The sequence below is a fragment of the Acromyrmex echinatior genome, chromosome 18 (genome assembly GCF_024713525.1).
Source record: "Acromyrmex echinatior isolate Ae372 chromosome 18, ASM2471352v2, whole genome shotgun sequence".
NCBI lineage: Eukaryota > Metazoa > Arthropoda > Insecta > Hymenoptera > Formicidae > Acromyrmex > Acromyrmex echinatior.
Genome location: NC_141869.1, coordinates 1,217,341 through 1,239,952, shown reverse-complemented (window position 1 = coordinate 1,239,952; position 22,612 = coordinate 1,217,341). Strand labels below are relative to the sequence as shown.

The window sequence follows — 22,612 nt, the reverse complement described above, 5'->3', positions numbered from 1 at the left end:
ATTATAATAATATTCAGATTAGAACTTTCTGACCTCAGTTAATTAGAATTTATTTTCAAATCAAATTTAGTTTTTAAATAGAATTCAACACTTTAGTATGAGATTCTAGAAGAATATAATTTTTTTTGTAAAAAAAATTGATATCTATAAGTAAGAAAATAAAATTTAAATTAAAATTGGAAATTTTATTTTCTTATTTAGATATTAATTTTTTTAATGAGAGAGGGAGATAGAAATATATATATTTTTATCTCATGCTAAAATGTTAAAAATTAATTAAAAATTAAATTTGTTTTAATTGATTGTAATCAAGAAGTCCTAACTTGAATGTTAACGTATGTGTGATTTGGTAACATATTTAAAGTAAAATTTATATGAGGTCCGCATCGATTTCACACAACACTGCTAAGCTACAATCAAGTACGTTGAATAGTAATTTTTTTAATTTCCACACGTAATTATTGTATCGCACACACAATAATTATAGTACACGCAACTTTTCCTTTCTCCCATAATTGATTCCTATAAAAAAATCTTGATATCAAGAAAATCAAGAAAGTAACTACTTATGAATTACTCTTTTTGGACGCATTCTGCATTTCACCAATCTATTAAACCATAAAAGATTATTAAAAAAAAAATTGAAAAAATTCTCTTTTTCTCTCTAAATATAAAGGAAAAGAGAGAAAAAAAAATAAACTCTGCAAAAATTATAAAATCATATATTATCATATTAATATTTTAAAACTAAATTATTTCTTTATTTTTTTGTATTATTTAATTTACAATAATTTATATGTTAGTTTTGTCTACATAAAAAAATTTGTAAACATCATGTAACAAACAATAAAAAACATACAAACGTAATTTTCAAATATACAATTATTTTTTTTTTACTAATCAATACAATTAATTATTACAAATTATTACCGCAGGACACAATTATAACGAGGACACCGCGTTGGCGCGAATGACGGATGGACGAAGGAGGAGAGAGAGAGGGGAGGATTACCGACGGAGGATCGTGTTGATTGGCCGAGCGAGCCAGCGGGTTCAGCGGTGGGCCGTAAGGGCGCGCTCGCGTGCGTAACGCGCACTCGTGCGGGAGCCAGCGACCGATGGCGACGACCGCCGAGATGTGCCTGCGAAGTTACGTGGTGTTCCCGTGCCGTCCTTAGATCCTCGTCTTGTGTCCCCCTCGCGCGCGATCTCTGCCGCTATCCCGTACGTTTTCCGTCCCCACGAAACGCCTGACGACGACACGTTCTGCCGTCGTCGTATCCCGTCATCGAGTGCGTGCCGCGAATCGTCGCGCGTGAATGCGTGTGTTCGTTGGTGTGCTTAACGGTGTGGTGTGCGTCGTGTCGAAGAAGTGCCGACCAGATCACGGTGGATCATCCGTCTGTACCGAGCGAGGGGGAGAAGGATATGCGTGTATAGGTAAATATACCAGAATGCGTGCAAAAGAGTGTGCATGTGTGGTGTGTGTGTGTGTGTGAGAGAGAGAGAGAGAGAGAGTGAGAAAAGAAACAAGACGTGTGTCGCGTTGCAGTTCACGGCGAATCGCCGCGAGTACGAGAGAGTTGACACCTCCGCGAGAGCATGGATTCGTGGCTACACCACCAGTCGTCCCCAAGTCGCCAAGAAGCCGTGCTGTCGTCCCGGTATCGTCAGTAAACACCGACGGATATACAGAGTGAGTCATTGCTCTTTTGCTTTCGTCTGTTCGCTGTTGCTTTCTTCCCTCCTTCGCTGCTTCCATCCTCTCTGTTTCTCTTTCGCTCTCCTCTTTCGTTCCCTCCTCCCTCCCTTCGTGTCTCCTCTGCCGCTTCGCGATTTGTGACTTGCCGCTCGCAATTTCTCTCGATGCGATACCTGACCCTGACCTCTGCGGTAACAACCGAGAAAGCACCCGAAGCACATTCGTTCCTTCCAAAAAAGGATCCTCTCGTTTTGCGTGTCGGAATTATTCCTACCTTGACGTTTTTTGTCCGGCAGTCCGGCGTAGTTTCCGACGAATTTTAGTTTCCGGAGTGGAGAATGAAAGGGAGGGAGATTTGTACTTTGAGTTTCGGCGTTTGAACTTTGTTTACGTTTCTTTGAGATTCCGAAGGATGTTACCTGAATTTTTTTAAACCCCGGGGTTTATTGTGCTGCAAATTTCTAGCAGACGTTCGAGCATCTGGACACCGTGTTGGCCCCTTCTATCGTTTTTCTCTCTTTCTGTCATCCTCCCCTTAACGTCGTCGTCTTGCTTACGCGCGATTTCATACAGCGACATTTTCTTCGTGTGAAAAGCTTTAGTTAGAACTGTCAGATGTTTAAAAGGTTTATGGAGAACATCCGGCAATATTAAAAATGTTTTAAAACACATACGATAATTAAAATCCATGAAGGATGAGCATGTTATACAGAAAAAAAATGATTTATTACAGTATTAACTAATAACAGTTTAATTAAAATAGTCATGATGTTAGTTCAATGATTTATTTTAATGAAATAAATATACAACATTTTATTAAAAAAAAATTTAAGATGTATTTATTTTATCAAAACTATCATTAAAAATTAACGGGATTATTTTTGATTAAACTGCTGTCGACTAATGATGTTAATATAACTTCTTTTATGTAGGAATATAAAAATTTTTTGACAACTTTTTTTTCTTGACTTTCTCATGAATCCATTAAAATAACTCGCGTTTAAAACATCATTATTTTACCGCTCTTCGTCATGCTTCTTAAAGCGCATACTCTACTTTCGATAAATTAAATTGTCAATCAAGGAAACATCGATTGCATTTAGCAGTGGAAAAAGCAATTTGCAACTGTTGTAAAATTCAATTTCAATTATTAAATCAAAGATTAAAGAATCTTATAGTTGTAAAGCTGTTTTTTCTGCTGTAATCTTTTTTTATTTATAGTTCAGAAAAAATACAGATATGTATCATTTTATTGCTAAGAAAACTGCTAACTCAGCCTACTTTTTTCTAAGTAGCGATCATCTTTAACGAATAATAGTTTCTTGGTAATCTAAAATGTACTTATTACGAATTTTAAAAAACTCATTATGTATTTAAAACAAGAATTAATTTTCTCTTTAAGAATATATTATCGAATCGATCGAAGAAGCGACTTTCTATGTATTATATAATTAAGCAAATCGATTTGTTTTAACTCAATAATCTTGATTGAAATATTCGAATATACTTTGAATAAATTCAATGTTTTTGGTAAACTTATAATATGACAGATTTGCTGGAATTTTTGAAATACTGGATACAGATAACTATTACCTTTATACAGTATACGTTTTTCGTTTTGAAAAAAAAAATATGACTGTGAAAATCACAACCGTATCGTTTATTTAAAAAGGTGTAAAATCGTTACGATTGAACGAACTGAATTTCGAATCGAAATGTGATTTTTTTAAAAATCTCAAGCTCAAAAATTACATATAATATTGTCGCTAAACGCTGATGAGCTAAATGCTGATGTCTCTGAAGACTTACTTCATTAAAAGTGGGCTACCAAGTCCGCAAAACGTCGCGTACGAGTCCGAACGAGCGCGTGTCGGCGATGCGGATGCAGCCGTGCGTTTTCTCGTGCCGCGGTGGTTTTCTGCGGTCGGTGCTTTCGTTTCGACTGGTCGCGGTGCTTTTTTTCTTCGGTCCTTGCTCGCCGCGCCGTGCCGCACTGCCGATGGCCTCCTACTCGTGCTTCGTATACCGGGTGTTCCTTTAGTCACGATCGAAGTTGAAAGAGAATTTTTCAGCTCGGAACAGAAACTACATGTATGTATGTATATATATATATTAGGTGTTGGAATTAATTCGTAGCGTTTTACAAGTGATGGGAAGTACTTTCATTAATGTATTTTTTAATGCTCATGTGAAATAAATAACATTCTTTCATTAAAAAACGCTACGAATTAATTCCAACACCTAATATATGTGTGTGTGTGTGTATCCAACCGGGTTGTTTGGCGTAACTTAAAGAGCAGCGTAACGAAGAGTCGGATATTTAACGTGCCATTGACATTTTGAGATCCAACCATTTGAGGCTTTGATCTGTGCCGACTCTATCGGACTCTCGCTCTCCTGCGCTTCTACACCGTATAAATCTTTAAAGCATATACCCCATATCGTTGTCCTCTAACGGACAGTGCCATGCACTCGTATTTCCGGAAGCACGCAAGAAACACGCACGCGTTGACATTTACGCGAAGAAAGCGCGGCGCGGCTACGCGACAAAAGCGACGTTGACGTTGACGTCGACGTCGTGCTGCGCCGAGGGCACAAGGCAAGGATAATGATATTACGGCTTAAAGAGACGGCTTAACCTAACCGTTAGTTTATTGGCGTGAAGGAGTCGCGGAGCGTGTCTACATCAAAGCGGCCGCTTCTGAGCTCCACTTTGCTCTGCCTCACTCGACGTCGTCGTCGTCATCGTCGTCGTCGCCGCCGCCGCCGCCGCCGCCGCCGCCGCCGTCGCTGCCGTTGTCGCCGTCATCGTCGTCTCCTCCGGCCATCCACTACCACCACTAAAGCTTCTCACTCCGCTTCACCGAACCACAGTATGCAAGCGGCACCCTCGACGAAGCACGCTGCCCGCGTAGCTGTGTCTATCTATTAACACCTATTAACATCTGAAACGGGACACGCAACTGGCACAGCCATCGGTCCAGCAAGATGCGTATCTCGCGACGACCACGATGACGACTACGCGATTTTCGTGATGACACAGTCATTCGTCAAAAGATCACGGATTTTTATACGAATTTCGAGCGAAAATGTTCGCAATAATTTATGAAGTAAATTTACATTTAAGAGGATCCTAGAGTAAAGAATTTTAGAGTTTAATTAGAATCACTTAAATCTTTGTTAATTTATGAGATAAAAAAGACTGTCCACTTATACAGGGGACACCCTGTATATTTGAACGGTGATAAGAGGGAAAGTGGAGATGTTGAGTGCAAAAAGTGCAAGCAGACGTAATAATGTTTTGTAAAAATGCAAGAATTACTTAAATAAATAAATTTGTCTGTTAAATAAAATTAGCGATAGACGTTAAAATAATATAAAATCAATCAACGGAATTTCTAAGGAAACAACGCAAGGATCAGGGTTCAAAATCGAAGACCTCTTGAGAATTCTTGGCGCGCGAGGTATTCGGCTTTGTGAAAGCCGAACGCCGCGACGATTACTATTTAGCCAACTCGTTCTCCCCGAGGCTTGCTTGCCTCCTGTCCTTTTATTTACTCCCGCGGTGGAATAGCCGACTGGTAATAGATAACACAGGGAAATCTGCCGTGGTAGATCACGCGACCGGAAGAGACACGTGGCCACCCTCTGCGAAGGATGGGGGAGGGTGAAGAGAGAGGAACAGCACGCACGACGGTGCACGGTTTGGGAATCCCCCGGAGCACAACACCGCTGAAGCGTCGTCAAAGTAGCTGCTAGGGTTTCTCTCATCCTCCTCCACCGGTCGTGCTGTTTGATACCACGTGCTCTGCTCGTCGAAATAAAAAGCGACCGACATCGGCAAAGTAGGGAGGGAGGAGGAAGAGAATTCCTCCCCATTTCGATATCAAAGACTCTCTAGCGAGAACCGCTAAAACGATGCTCTTTGATATTACAAAGCTTTATCCCTCCTTCCCCTCTTAACCTTTCTCTTTGCCCGCGCGGTGTCGCCCACGCTCTTTCTCTCCACTTTTCTCAAGTCCGTTTCTTGTTTGCCGCAAACGCGCCCGACCGCCAAAGAAAGTGACTTACGTCGTATATACACTCGGTGCCGTCGCCGTCGCCGTCGTCGTTGTCGTTGTCGTTGTCTATAGGCAATATTTTCTCACTGAAATCGCACCGTGGCGTGGGGTAAAAGGAGAATCTCTTTAAAGTGTCGCTTCGACCTCATGAGATACCGGCTTTCCTTTAATCCATTCTCACGCACGAGTGCGTGTATGTGTAACGTTTCTTTTTAGCTTTTAAGTGACAAAGTGACTCGTCGCGCCTCGATTGAAGATTTTTTGAGAGAAATCCGTTCTTTCGTCGACAAATTTCGTCAAATTTCTACTACTGTATTTCCTGAGAAATTATTTTATTATCTTAACTTTTTTATTCAGGCACTGAATAAAAATATTAAATATTAAATAAATATTAAATTTTAATGAATATAATATTTATTTGATACAAAAACCATTGATTTAACTATCATTTTTTATCGAGCAATTATTTATTTACTATAAGTGTTTAGTATTGAAAAAATATGTATTAAAATTTAACAAATTTTTTTCAGTGGGGATATCTTAAATTTAAACAGTAAAAATTTGTCTATCTTTCTGCAAATGACGTCCCGAAAATCCCACCTTTCGAATAATAAAGAACAACTTTGCATAGATTTGATCTGATTTGATTTTTACATTTTTAATGGCTTGTAAAATATGAAAAATGAAAAATTATTCAAGTATAGCCCTCTTTACTCAGTTTTGTGTTGAAATTTCTCTAGGTTTATTTCCATTTAAGAACATAACTATTCTTACAAATATGTTAAACTTATTATTCAAACTTTAAACAAACTACATGTATATACGTATGAAAATTATATAATACATTTTTAACATTAAAAATTTATGCATTCACAGAAGGAAAATGACGTTAACCATCGCGGTATGAGATGATTATCGCGTTGCTTCTAACGTAAACCGGAAGTATCGGCTGCTCTTTGCGAGCGGAAGTATCGAATGCTCTCTCTGACGTGATATCATCTGTTTCGTTGGCAATAATTGCCACTGTATCGCCGGCCAGTTATCTCTGTTGTTCTCCGCTGTTTGTCCGGTTCTCCTCGGTTCCTCCCTCTCCAGGTTTCTCGTACCACTTCAGCTTCCTCAGTGTGTCGCTTCATCGCCGTCTGTCGTCCCGACCGCTTTGATTCGCGTATCTATCGCAAAGCTAACCGCCGAGCGACGCTAATCGCCCGGTGAATTCGAAGTGTGCTCTCTCATTCGAGTGCTCTCGCTTTCGGACGAACGGGCGCTGTGCTCCTTCTTTCGAAAGTGCCGCGTCGACGAGGGGACAACACCGATAAAGGCACAATGAAACACGGGGTGTTCTTGCAGCTTTGAAAGGATACCTCGACGTCGGCTATCTCACTAATTCGTTCTGAGCAGAAATACGTAGTTCTTTTGTTAAGTTTTGCAATCCTGCTGATTTTAGAGGAAAAAAGAACGCATTACCACCTGTCTGGAAAGTCTTTATGTTTTTCGAAGTGGAAAAACGTCTCTTAAAAATCGTTTCACTCTCATGTCATTCATAAGAATCCTGATGAAATTATCCATAATAATCATGGTACAATTATTCACAATTTGAACATTTGGAAATAGCAGGAGATGACGTATCGCTTGAGGAGCGTACGGAGCTCAACTTCATCTCAAGCGTTGCCAATAATTGAATATGTCGCTGAACGTGTACTGGAGTCTAATGCTATTACTAGCGAATATTATTATCTTTACCTTGCTTCTATCGCCTTCTGTATGCTTCTGCTAATTTATGTACTTATACGGGATGTTACTGAAATAATACTCACTAATCGTACAGTGCTATTTCTAATAAAAAACTGAGTCGAAAAAATTGACCAATTACATACGAGGAGAATAATTGACCGTGATATGTCCATTTCTTATGGCTTAAGGCTTAAAACTTATTATAGATCCGGCGTAAAGTATAACAAAGTAAAGCAATCCATCATTCTTTTATTTTATAGAAAGGAAAAAATTTGATCGATTCATTTTTTAGGTAAAACTGTGTTTTTGTCTTCAGTCATAAATAATCGTAAGCATGTCGATTAATCATAATCGAACATCCTAAAACATAAACCTAATATTTCATCGTGTGACATAAAATTTTTCAAGTCTCTTGATTGATTGCAAAACAATCTGAGGACATTGTTCTGCACTGAACCAAAACTACGTAAAACACAATAAAATATTTATTGAAATTATGACAAAATAATGAAAATTGGTCCAACGAATTGTCATAATGATTTAGGTTGTAAAACTATTACTAGAATTTATTGCAAGAATGAATATATAATTATATAAATGAATCCAGTTATTGTATCAATAAATTAACTACATTAAGTTGGACATTAAATCGGACATTGATTAACGATCACTCATTGAATCAAAAAAATGATTAAAATTTTTTCAATGTGTAATCAATTAATAGATTTGAAAAGTTTTCATATGACACATGAAATATTAAGTTTACAATTGCATTGCTTTTGATTTCGACTAAATTTTTTTTACATGTGATGGCCTTAAAGATAAATAGTTTTATTTTATATTGGTTTGATTGCATTGCAATAAATAGATACATACTCGTTAACATAACATAAGCGCATTCTCGACGATGAAACGCAAAACTCGCGGTACGTAAATTTTTCAGCCACGATACCGGAAGCGACGGTCGACGGAGACTATTGCCTCCTTATTCGGCTGGCTGAATCTTTTAACGTCGGTAAGAGGCAAATCTCGTCCCGCTTAATCCCATGTAAAAGTTTCGGTGCAGGATTTCACCGGTGATCTGCCTACGGTCTCTCTTTCTCTCAAACAGCCCCGACCGAAACCGATCAAACGGCAAAACTCGGAAAGAGCTATGCATTTTTCATCCGATGTAAAAGAAAAAGCTCGTCGTAAAACCCAGCGAGATCTCCGGCATAATCCGCAGTGCCGTTCTACATTTTCCTGTCTCGGCTCAGCAAGATCTTAAACTCTATAGTTTTGTAACGATTTCTTACCGTTCCTCTTTTTAATCCCACTGTGCAACATAAACGTTTATAGTTTTCAGAGTTTAACCGTGGGATTGTTAAAAAAGGAGGAATTGTAAGAATCGCTTGCATCACGACTTGATATAACTTTCGATCCAAGTTCAGAGTACGAATTTATCCCGCCTCTCTCTCTGTCTCTCTCTCTCTCTCTCTCTCTCTCTCTCTCTCTCTCTCTCTCATTCGAAGAAGCAGGAGAGGATCCTGCTCGAACAAGTCTCGCGGTAATTCTCCTGTCGTCCCCCGGGCTCCCTCGGCCACGACGGCGATCCCGTTAACGAACGACGCCATTAAGGGCGCATTAACATATAATTTTCCGTGAGAAATTATAGGCGACTCAACGCCGGGTTGCTTTGCACGGTGTTTATTACGCGTGTCCGCCGCATCGCGCGGCGCGAGAGCGAGCAGGCCCAGGACGAGAAAAAGAGAAAGAGAAGGATAAAGCGAGAGAGAGAGAGGCAGGAGCGCCGCACCGGAGTCGATTGGCGGTGGCGAAGGAGAGAACGTCGGATCGTGATGTGGCTGACTCAAGAGGGGGAGGAGGGGGAGGAGACGCGGAGGTTTTAAATCGCGTGATGTGTTAGTGCATTCATGCGAATCCACATCTTGCGGAGGGGGTACGAAGGGGGACCAGAGGAGCGCGCGTGTGTGGGATCGCGTGCGGCGGCGAGATCAAACGAACACGCTCTGTCTCTCTCCCTCCCGCTTTGACTTTCTCTCTCTCTCTCTCTCTCTCTCTCTTCGTCAACATCATCGTCCTCGTCGCGGCTTCTCTTTTCCCTTCTCGGTCGCGCCCGAGCTCTGGCAAACACGCTACCAGTTTCTCACTTTTGCTCGCGAGCGCGTCCTCTCTCTCTCTCTCTCTCCATCTTTCTCTCTTCCTCGACGACAACGTCGAACCAACACCGGTTCTCTCTCGTTGGTTTCGTCCTTTGCCTTCTGCCCTCTCCTGTTGCCCGCCGAAGAGGAGCTCCAGGCCGCCGTCGCAGGCGCGATTCCATTATTATCGCCGATAGTTTAATTTCCATTAATTGCCGGGCGCGTGAATTTCTCATGGATTCTGCAAGATTAAAACGCTAACCCCTTTTAAAAAACTGATATTGTACCTGAGGGAATTTTGCTACGCGAGAGCAAAATTGCTGAATTTTAGGAACGATTCGACTTTGAAAACATTTACGTAAGTTTTCAAGATAAAAAATTTTGAAAAAATTAAATCTATTATGATTTATATACTTTAAATCTTTTATACTATATGTTTATTCATCTAGCTGTATGGAAATATACGTAATTTATTTGAATGTAGTATACAATATCGTATAAAGAGAGCGAAACTAAAATTATATTTCTCTCAATCATGTGAAAGACAGATTTAGTCTGGAACGGGTAAAATTAGTCGCGAGTTCCGCTTTAAGAGAATTTCGGAGTAATGGAGTCGTGTACCTGACAATCTCTTTAAATTCGTATTTACCAAAGTCGATAAGACTGTCGGGCTGCCAGCTGGCTGCTGCAGTTGAATCACGCAGCTGGAAAATGCCATTTCAAATACACGATTAAAACTTGATCGAAGACACCGTGACTAATTCGACACAAATTGATTATCTTCTTGAAATAAGAATCTGACAAAAATCTCGCATTTTTTCCTCAGTCGAACAGATTATTATAAAAAATGCTGGATCATTTAAAAAGTATCCGCGGTTTTTTCATTCAAAAATTGAACAAAAAACCGCGGATACTTTTTAAATGATCTAATATCTCGTTTTTTAAGAGAACGACGTAATTCATAGCTATTTCGAAAGTATTTCGCCGTGTATTCGATATATCGAAATCGATAGTAATACAAAAGAAAAGATCAGACGAAGAGAATCGAATAAAGGGTTTAATTTCATCGTGAAGAGAAATTTCGAGAGTATAAATTTCTTTTCTTTTTTTTTTTTTTTCTTAGGACACCTCGTGTATATATCATTATCTTTCAAGATCGGGTGTCATCCGGCTTCTTTCGTTGACGATCCGACGTCGGCCCGGTCAAACCGCTGACACCTTTCAAGTTGCCGACTTTCTTCCCCTTACGTTTCTTCACTTTTCCGTTCTCCCCCCCTCCTTCTAACTCTCCGACAGCCTTCGGTCTTTCGTATGTTTTCTTTGTCCTCTTCCCGACTGTCATGCGAATTTGTCGCTTTATCACATCATTGTATGTCTCCAACTGTATATTATTTTTATAAACAAATGTATGTTTTATGAGCAAATATGTTTTAATGTTTTTCTTAGTAAAAAAAAAATAATATTAAAATCTCTTTCTCGGTACAATAATCATACAAATAATGCGAAATTTTTTTTGGCGTATTTCATGTTACAGATAAAAAAATAAGAGCTTTAGTTAAAATAATCTAATACGTACACGAAGAGAATTTTTTTTTAATTTACTCTGAAAATATGATAGTTGTGATACAATGCAATATTTTAAAGATTTTTACCATAGTAAAATTCAGTAAAATTAAACTTATTTTATATTTTATTAGTTTTATTAAACGAATGGGAGAAAACATAAAATTCTTCGAAATACAATACATTGTTCCAGGATTATCATATTTTCAGGGTAAATTCTAAGAAAAAAATTTTCATGTATGGTCACTATTTATTTTTGAGATTATTACTTGAAACGTTTATTGATGATTTCAATAGAAAAAAAACGGTTAATAAAGTCGAAAAATTCAAGTTTCCGTTTAAAGATCTTAAGAATTTGCCCTTGTACCTGGACCCTATCACTTTTTTGTACCGCCGCTTCGTCCACTAAGACCTCCCTTTCTCACTCCTTTGATAGAGAGAAAGAGAATCGGGCAGGAGAGGAGATCGGTGTGCTTACGAAGGAAGGTAGAGAAGAAGAACAAGTGGGGGGATGCAGCACGATAGAGAAGAAAAAGAGAAGCATGCTGCAAGGGACAGAAGAGCGAGAAGGAGAGACGGAGATAATGCTCGCTCTTTTCCTTGGCTCCTACGGTCACTGTAGTTTCAGTCTCACCGTGTACGTTGCGTAGGACACAGGTCCTACAAATCCGATCCTTCGTCAACCAGTCCTTTCGTTTGCCGGCGAAGTCTTTCGGTTTTTCTCTCCGGATTATCATTGTAAATCGTCCCCATCGTGAACACGTGTCTATTCTTCAGAATGTGATCGTTTCGTGTGAAGTTCTAAAAGAGATGCTAAATATACAAATATGTTACGTTGATGAATAATTACGTGTGGATATAAATTATTGTGTTATTATTATCATCATAGATTATTTTAAAAATAATTGTGAATGTTAAAAGCCGAAGGTGAAGATAATATATGGAAAAAAATTAACCTTTAACCGATTGTCCATTGTCGTTCTTATTCACAAAGAAAATATTTAGATAAATTGACGATCCAGGTAAACTGTTGCAAAAAAAAAACAAATTCCGATTCCGCTGATTCGACTTGTTAGATGACGCGCAGTTGTCGCGGGATGATTACCGATGATGAAAAATGAACGTAATTTTCACGCGGAAGTAAAATCGACTCTGTGTGATAGGTTGATTCGTGAAGAAGAAAGAAAAGAGAATGTACGTCCGACTACGGGAGACTTCGATGCCACCGTCTGGAAAATCTCGGCGCGAGTGATGCTGCAATCACCTAAGTACGAGATTCGCCGTTCGCCGTATTCGATAGATAACATATAATCGTTACGATAATAATCGTTACGATATTTCCGCCGAGTCACTACTCGACTAAAAAAAAAAAAAAAGCGGGGAAACGACAAAATCTTAATCGATAATTCAAGGATGAGAATAATTCTGTGGAATCGTATTCAAAAAAACTTCTGAAGCACATCTCTTCTTCTGATCCTCTGAATAATAGAATTTTATTCTCTTCAGCATTTACAAAGTCAAGAAGAGGATTTGATTTACAAACATTGTTTCTATCGTGGACTTTTGATGGAATTCGATGGAAGTGCAGCGATAAAATTAAAATTTAAAGAGCAAGAGAACAAACAATGAAAGAATAAAATTTGAATTTAAAGAGCAAGAAAAGAAGGAGTTTGAGTTTAAGGGAAAATCTTTTTCTGTGTGTATTGTGATAAATTTTTTGTGAAACATCTTTGTGATAATTTTCTGGTATAGCCGCGAGATCATCGAGAATGATATCGATTTTATCGGGCAATTGCTCTCGGCGGCATTTCAAAAAGAGCAAGTAGACGAGACGTCACGACTGATAGTCATCGGCCACGCACGGCGACGATAATGATGAACGAATCGCATCGCATCGCTGAGTCTCCATGAACCGGCGCGGAGTTAAGGTATTAATTGTGGTGAATTACGGGAGACTATTAATTACGGCGCGCCAAACGGGATCATTAATCGCGACACCTATCAAAGGGGTGAAGGAGGGACCACTTCCGCTCTGTGCAATCTCGCTATTATCACGGCATAATATTGTTGTATAAAATGCAACCTAATTGGTAGTATAAAATTGGTACATAAAATTAAAATTTCAAGTGAAAATATTGAAAGATTAGTCCATAAAGTATAAATTACTATACTCTATTGTTGTCTGTTTATTTCTCACATTTGTACATGTAGTGAGTGTTACAATTCTACAAAAAAAAACTCCAACATTTTTTAATTGAAGTACCTATGAAGTGCGACGTAACATATTTCTTCGTATACAAATATAGGGAAGGTTGCTCCCTGAAAAAACCGAGACGCACATCTTCTTTTAAGTCTTTTAACTACTGAAGTTTGTCCTAATTTACTTTGTCATCTTCTAAATACCTACAGCATTGACATAGTCTAACTAAAAGATGGATAGCATAGATATTTGAAAACTCAAGCTAGGTCAGGTAGTTGTTTGTTAAGAGAAGAAGGGGAACCGGCTTTGGTTAATACCGCGCTGAATGTCGTCCTTGCCAACGCCACCACCTGGGGTGAGCGGCCCTTCTGAAGTTCCTTTGAAAGATTTGCAGCTCGAGTAGTATCTCTGTGAGATGATGTGCGTAAAGTCATCTGACGATAACGGTGACACGCCTTTGATCGCTTCCGCCTTGTCTTTTACCGCACCGATATAACCGTCCTTACTAGTCATATCGGTTATCTTGAACGAATATGTTCTTAGATCGGTATCGTGAAAAGGTATTCGATTTTATGAAGGTAGAGAAAACGCAAATGTCCCGTGAATGAAGCGACGCTGTTCATTTCGGTCGCTTTGAGTTTAGCAGAAAAAGCTCTTTTATGTATACAAAATAGATAATTCTTTATATATACAAAGTAGATAATTCTTTAATTTCTGTATAGAAAAATTTTTTTCTTTGCACAAAATAACGGTTATGTTATTATTCAGCGGAGAAAGCAACTTTGTTGTTTGAAATTCTTTAAGATGTTTGATCTTGCTCTTAGTTCCTTACTGGATCTAAATATAAAAACTCGTATAAATCAATCATAACAAAGAATTTTATAAAAATTGCAAATCTACTTTCTCTGCTGAACGCAGCCAATGCTTGTGGAGTTATTACTAAAAGGGTATAATTATATATGAATAATATGAATAATAAGTTTATGAATGATATCAATTAATTGATAATTATCAGCTATATTACTATTATATTGAACTACTGGGAGTGATAAATCGCAATCCATTAAGCGATATAATTAAATTTTCAATCGACTAATGATAACTTATGATTTATACAATTATAATAGGCGTGAAAATAGAAGAATACTAGTGTAAGTTAGCGATATCGTCTCTCGTTTCTTTCTTTCAGGGATCGATGGTCAAGGTCTCAAAACTGTGACCCGTGTTAAAAATCTTCAAAAAAGATCCTACGGCTGTCGTTGCGAGAAAGCAAATCTTTGAAAAAAATTCGAATCTTTATCATAATAGATAGAACTCCCATGTGTGCGTGCTCTGTAAAGGGGACCACAAGAAAAGAGGCGAAAAGTAAGGGGGAGAGAGAAGGGAGGGGGAGGGGAGTCTCGGACATGTCCCCGCTCTCTTGAGCGCGTAAAAGAGATTTCGCCGACGTTGCTCTCCTCAGACGAGAGGCCGAAGGGATTCTCGCGGATAGAGAGGAGAGAAACAGCGGGATGGAGAACAAGGAGAGAAGAAAGGAGGAAAGGGGGGGAGGATCGCGCGGGACGGGCGCAGTGAGGGACGGAGGCGCAGAGAGGGTTAGTTGAAAGGGTTAGCTGAATGGGAGCCGTGTGTATGCTTTCCTCGTTTGAGAAGCCTCGTATCGTCCAGGGCTGTAAGGGAATCACCCTGCGCCACTGTCCTAACGCGCATCGTGATAAACCACTCGCATAATTATTTAACACCCGTTAAGTGCGTCGCGTCGCAACGACGGTTTTCATTGCGATGTTCGACGTTTGGCTTCCTACGGTCGTATATGGGCTAATAGTGAGCGGTCGATTGATTTTCTCGTCGGTGCTCGTATGAATTTGAATTGGTGGTGGAGAGTTCGATGGCATTTCTAATACAGGGTGGCCCGCGAAGCGTCGATTAATTAGGAATCATGTAATATCAATTTTTATCAATGTGGATTAATTTTAATCTGTTCTTCATGTTTTTCTAATTCTAAAGCCTATTCTACAATGTGCTCTTTGTTTTCTGTTTCTTGCTTATTACTTCTTGCTTTTTTCCCCTTTGTAATCGTTTTATCGACAATTGTGTTTCTTACTACGTGCTTCCTGTTTCTTCCGAAGCTTAACTCGTTAAGTTTTATTTCAGGCGATATAAAACAAAAAAACGGATAAGAAGCAAAAAGACAAGATGTAAAAAAATAGCAAAAAGCAAGAAACAAAAGGTACATTGTAGAATAATCATAAGAGTTATAAAAAATGAAGAGTAAGTTAAGGATGTTCTGGCTATACAGTCCCAGACAAAAGTTACTCAAATTTGAAATTCTATACTTTTATAAGTTAAATTATGCGCCATATCGTGTATAAAACCTAAGTAATGTCAATAATGTGATATTTGGCATTACAAGTGAATTTGTATTTTTTTAATCATCGGTAAAAACTTTTGGTCGTAAATTTTCCTTGAAATCAATCGTAAAAAAAGAAAGATGTGCCGCATATTAATAACATTTCATGTATATTAATCCATATTTTAGTATAAATTATACTAAAATAGATATGGAATTATACTAAAATTATACTGATATAGATTTCAGTGATTTATTTCCTTCAGGGATACTCCATAAAAACTCACATACAAAATTTAATTGGATAAACTAGATAGAGAATCGACTTTAGGTTTTACATATATCTTTAGATAATAAATAGAACAATTTATTAAATTTTCAAGTTATTATTAATGTTAGAACGTTAACCAATATCTTTAAATTAAGACTAAATTTAATTAATATTGACAAACATAAATATGCAAATAAAGAACGAAACCTGGATCTAAATAAAAATCAATTATGTGGTAAAATACTTTCAATTTTATAAAATTGAATACTATAAGGATATACATAAAAGTAAAAAAAGCTATTTTATGATCGAAATGGGAATGCGGTACTACGATGAGTTGAATTTTCGGTTCACTGGATCGGTATCTCGATCCAGAAGCGAAGAGGACGTTTACCTGCCTGTAAGAACGGTTCTTCCTAGAAATATCCCGGGATGTTTGTGAAGGATGCTGCTATCTTTCGCGGAAGTTTTCCTCCGTTACGAAAAAATTTTCGTTAAATGCAATCTTGATAGGCTCTAATTCCGACGCAGGAAACATCTTTTACGATATAAATGTACAGTATTGAAAATCAGATTTGTGGAAATTACTGCTCTCGACTCCGGGACGTATCACATTATTACATATTACGGTTATCAAGCGAGATACGTTCCCCGGCGAGAAAAAATTTTCAAGTTTACGTTCCCCCGTTTTTCATTTCGCGTTGTCAAAGCGCCGCTCTATAATTAGAATTTCAAATGCCTCGAAGGAAAAAAGAAAAAGGAGAAAACAAGATGAAAACGCGCTTTCATCAATTCGCCGTTTCGAATCGAGTTCGTCGGTGACGAACTTGTTGGAACTTGTTGGAACGCTGCATGGACATATCGGACCCCCGGTTACGCACTTGGGACACCCGTTAGATCGCGCGACGCGACGAGGGAAGGGCCCCGGAGACTCTCAGCGGCGCGGCTCGCCGAGCGAGCGAGCGAGTGAGGCGTTCCGAAAACCTGTAATTACGGACCCGGCGTACATCAAGCGGTGCCGCCGCCAGTCGCCAGCCGCCGGCCGAGGCCTACGTCTTCCGTTTCTCTTTTTATATCCGTTTCTTTTCTCCGCCTTTCTCTTACCTCGCTCTCGCGCTTCTCCATCATCTCCGTTCCCCCTTCCCTCCCCCCCCCTCCCTCCGTCTCCTCCCCCAGGACCGTATTCCTATAGGGTGCGATCGAACTGCTGCTCTAACGTTGGGCCTCTAAGATGGACACCTGTATAACAATTTATATTACTCTTACTATTTCGAAAGAATTATTCTTTACTCTTAAATAATTATAAGTTGTAAATTGCTGTTTGATCGTATAAATGCGTTTACGATGGCAATTAATAATTCTTTATTAGATTCTTTATTAGATTTGGAACAAAGCTATAATGTTTCGGAAATACAGCTACATACTTTCTTAAAATATTATGTAAAATATTATTCTTTTTTTTTTATAATTATGTATATATAATTTAAAATTTTTGACGATATTGGCGATAGTTTTGATAGCAAGCATGAATACATGAACTGGTGAGTTTGAGGGATAGGAAGATATCGTGATACGGCATTGCTTCTCTCTTTGATTTCTTTTTCTCTTCTCTCCTTTTCTTCCAAAAGTACCGCCGTACCTGCATCGAGGACCAGACTTACCTATACGCCTCTTTATTCCGCTTCTACCTTTTCTCTCGTGCTTTCTCTCGCCATGTCATTCCGTTTCTCTTCTGCTTGCTGTTAGTACTCGTTTTGAACCTTCCCGGTTTAGTTGAGCGGCATTTCAAGCTCTAGATTGACAAAACATTTTCTTTTTTTTACCATATGTATTATACATAATGATCGTTGCGATTAATATTCTTAATCGAGAATTATGGAATTTTTCGGTAACTCAAAAATCAAATTAAATTTAATTAGCAATCTCAGATCCATATTAGTAGATTACATTGTTTAAAGATCGATAATTAAGATAATAACGAATACCAAGCAGCTTGATGCACCTCTCCCTCTTAAATAATACTGCAATTTTTTATTATTTTTGGAGAATGATTACCGATTGATGCGGATTGGAAGAGAGTAGATATTGATAGCGAAGTCGAGAACAGAAACTCACGGTTTTCTAAGGGATTCTGTTCGATAGCGGCGTACAAAAAGCCGGCATGTCAGCGGCTGCATAGAGAGGTATATCGCCGGATGGCCTTTAAGATTCCTCTCCGTCCGTTGTTGCCTTTCTTCTTCGCTCTCTCACTCGCTCCCTCCTTACCTCCCTCCATCCCTCTCTCCCTTGTCCGCGTCTCTCGTTTTTTGAAAGAATCTTAATCGCTCGCGCCGATAAACGGCCCTCGCGAGAATCGGGAGCGACCGACCGGCGGTGGCTGGCCGTAGTCGTTCTCGCTTCTAATTCTTTCCAGCCATCACCGTCGTTTTTGATTCTTTTAATCTAACGTTTAATTTTAATTAGCATTCAACAAAGAGTTTTATTATAATTTTATTACTCTAAGATTTAATATTGATTGAATATTTATTATTCTAATTATTAATACTCAGCTTAAGGCTCCTGAATGAATAGTCCAGCCATATTGAATCGTGACGTCAGAAGCGAGAAGTGATACGTTAATTTTTATTACGTACCATTTATAAATAAAGACAATTTGGATAAAACAAAATGATGAGATTGCTTTGAACATTTGTAAAAATTGACGAAAATTATGCCCTCCAGACAGTCAGTAAATAATCGTAAAAAGTGATAAAAGGTACAAGTGCTTTTATTCAATGCACATGCGTAGTTTATTTTTACTTACATGTGTTTTTTATCACTTTGTACGATTGTTTACTGACTGGGAGGATAAGCATAGTTTTCGTTCATTTTTACAAATCTTTTAAAGCAATCTCATCATTTTATTTAAATTGTTTTTAGTTTTATATAAATGGCACGAAATAAAAATTGACATATCACGTTTTCGCTTCTGACGTCACGTTTCAATATGGCTGTGGTAACTACTCAGGAGCTTTAAGGTTTTGTAATAATTTTAATTTTATTGTAGATTATCATATATTTTCTTATTTTCTATATTCTGAAAAATACTAAATTTTAATAAATATTTGTTTGAATAGTTCTAAGTAAATTTTAAACATACATTTATTTGATACAAAAACCATTTTAATTTAACCTAACCATCATTTTTTTATTGAGTAAATACTTATTTACTGTAACAGTATATAAATACTTATTTACTGTTAATATTATATTATATTATATTGTTAATATTATATTTTTCCAGTGTATTTATTAAGTTTTCGATTATTAAAAATTTTGAAAGATTCGAGATCCGTTTACCTTATCGCGACGTCATTTATTGAGTAGGATAAAGAATATCGCGCAATGACGAGGAATCGAAAGCCGATTATAGGATACTTGAATATAGAAAAAATTCATGGAGAAGTAGATTCGTCGCGAATCGTCACTCAAGTGGCTTCGGATGAGCAAATCATTTCGATGGTCCTCCGCGAGACGACGATTTCAAAGTGCATTCCCGACAATCTCGGGACATCTCAGAGCTACGCGACATCTCATACGGTAAAAAAGGTCCAAAGGGCTTCGACAATTCTTGTCTCTTCCTCTTTCTCTTTCTCATGAGAACGTTTTTTTTAGCGAAATCTTTTCTTTAGAAATCTTCAGAAATCAAACGCGATACACGTTTCATATTTTAAGGATGGGAATATCGCTTTGTATACATATTGTTATTATTTGTAATATTCTGTATAATACATATTAAAATATTGCATGAGATATTTTATGTCTCGATGTAGAATTAGATTTCTTGGATATTTGTAGAAAAATATATTTGTCTCTGTATTTTTGTCGAATTTAAATTAATTTCAATAATTTTAATTAATAAAGACCTTTTTTTTGTCTTTTCTCTCTTTTCTTCGTTTAAATTCCTGTCGTCCTACAATGTACATCTATGAGATGCTGGTACAGTTAATCCCATCATTGCATTTTCGTCGGTAACATCGCTATTCGGTAGACGATGAATGGCCCTTTATCCGCTCTGGGACATATCGCAGCGACAATCGTTTCTCAAATTGTATGTTGTGAACGACATCACGTGTCACTATGATCTCATGATTATCGACTGCATCGCGTCTCACAACTAGTGTGCCCGATGAATACAAAAATTTGTAATTGAGCTACAAATTGTATTTACTCAAAATTTTCACGTTAAAAAAATGTAATCATATATTCATTCAAAATTTTGGGTTTTCAAAAATATTTATTCACAAAAAACCTATTATTTAACGACTATTTATATTCATTTAAGTATTTAAACAAAATATAAACTGAAAAAAGCTCCAATAGCAATTGTTACTTCTTAACTATTATATATATATATAGTTTTTTTTGATGATTTTAAATTAAAACAAAATAAATTTTATTAATTTTTGTCGTTGTAATATTTAGATTTCATGAGGAAAACTTAGAAATTAAATTTTAAAAAAAAATATTTTAAAAAGCAATACATTTTTTATTTATAAGTACAATTAATATGATATGACATAATTTTATTAGGTGTTGGAATTAATTCGTAGCGTTTTACAAGTGATGGGAAGTACTTTCATTAATGTATTTTTTAATGCTCATGTGAAATAAATAACATTCTTTCATTAAAAAACGCTACGAATTAATTCCAACACCTAATACATAAGCCTTTATTTGAGATGATATTATTTTTGTTCTCAATTTGTTCAACTATATACCGTGCCGCGTCACTAATTTGTCATCTGTCATCACTGATGGATTCCTCTGACGATTTCATTGTTTTTACAGATTTCTATTCTCTTGTAGGCTTGCAAACTGTGTGCAAATAATACAGAGTACAAGTAAATACGAAAACGAAAATATTCGTAATCATATTCAAAAAATATTCATTCCAATGAAATGAAAAAAGTATTCGTTTCTTGACGAATAAAAAAAAAGTGTATTCAAATGGATATTTTTATTCAGTTTTTATTTATTTATTCGAATATTAAGTGCATTCATCGGGCACACCCTCAGTTACCTGCATGATTAAATGATTAAGAATTTTAATTAATAACATTTAAAAATTTTTAAGGATTAAAAATTTTTTTAAGACAAGCGGATCTCAGTCAATTTATTGCTGTCAATGTTTGTCAATGTATTCATCTACATGTTAAAATTATAGAGCGTCAAGTTCGGTCAAGTTTTATGTATATTTATGTAGATTACAAAATCACAGTACAAACTTCTGCATAAGAGAAACAATCAATTAAAGTCCTTTATTTCACTTTGATTGATTGATTCTCTTATACCTTATTCATTATGCAAAATTCTGTGCTGCAGTCTTTAAGTTTGAAAATGCAGTTTTCGCACAAATTCTTTGTCTAAAATCCACATGTCATTCGGTAATAAAATTTAATTAGCTATCAATGGTATACCGAAACACATAGAGTGACTTGTAAATCTCTCAAGCGTCATTTTTACGAAACAGAAAAGTTTGAAGAGACACGAAAAATCCAAGGGTCAGATATTCGGCGACACGTTATAGGCCCGGATATCGGCGGTGACCGGAAGCCGCGCGGCACGATTTCTTTGTATCTAGAATCGGAAGTCACAGGGGCGTAAATTTTAATATCATTCGCGTAGGGGTGAGAAAGAAACACCTCTCGGTGCGAAAATTCCTTCTGTCGGATTCTTCGCAACACACGGAGGAAACCATATAGCACGCTTCGGCAAATCTTAATATATCGAACGCGTGTCCCTTTTATGCTTTCGCGGTATTTCGTCTCAAAATCCACTATATAATGCTATGTCGACCGCGTGAAGTGAACGCGATTTTACGCTGGACGAATCGCGATTTTATTATAGAATCTGCAAGGGAAGGAACCGAATATTTGACAAATCTTTATGGTAATTCCATATGTGAAATATCGAAAATATAAAACTATATATAAATATCAAAAATACACTATGTATATATAAATATGTTTTTGTTGCAACGCGAGTATTTTTTTTTATTTATCGTCTAAATATTAAAACTCTTTGCAATGTAAAATTAAGCGTAAAATCGCTGGATTTAAGAAGATCAAAGTTATCTTACTTTAAACTCTCTCAGCTTTGAGGGAAACGAGAATTGGTGAATTAAAAGAAAAGAAAGAAAGATAAAAAAATTATCTCGGACTTCCACGCGCGCGATTCTGATTGGAATCGGATCGTGCCGAACTAAAAAAGGTTTATACATTTCCCAGTTCTGAAAATACGAGGGTTAAAGTCATTAATGATAAAACGGGATGGCGATGATGGAGATGATGGCTGGCACACACAGATAATCGTTTCGTAATTCGTTAACGTCCTCGCGAAGTCTAATCACCAGGAGCGGCGCGAAATATAATAATTTTAATTTGTATCTTGTACACACCTCAACCTTCTTTCCTCCTCTCATTTTATACCTGCCTAATGACGTTCGTCGTAATTATTCGACGGAGCACCGTCGCTAACATATAGTTGGCAAGAACTTGTGGATTATCAGAACGACGATACAAATCTTCTTTTTTTTCCATGAAAAGATG

General features: G+C 37.4%; 1 protein-coding gene across 5 annotated transcripts in view; it reads left to right on the top strand.

The window, feature by feature from the left end:
- The first annotated feature begins 923 nt into the window (after positions 1-923).
- Positions 924-22,612, top strand: part of Axn (protein axin) — a 36,209-nt gene continuing 14,520 nt past the window's right edge. For 2 of the 5 annotated variants that reach the window (XM_087415691.1, XM_087415689.1), the window contains exons 1-3: positions 933-1,440; positions 1,553-1,696; positions 11,638-13,129. The gene's annotated coding sequence lies outside the window, so the exon portion shown is untranslated. Of the gene's footprint in view, positions 1,441-1,552; positions 1,697-11,637; positions 13,130-22,612 lie in introns of all 5 variants that reach the window. The other 3 variants (XM_087415685.1, XM_087415686.1, XM_087415684.1) reach the window with 3 other exon arrangements.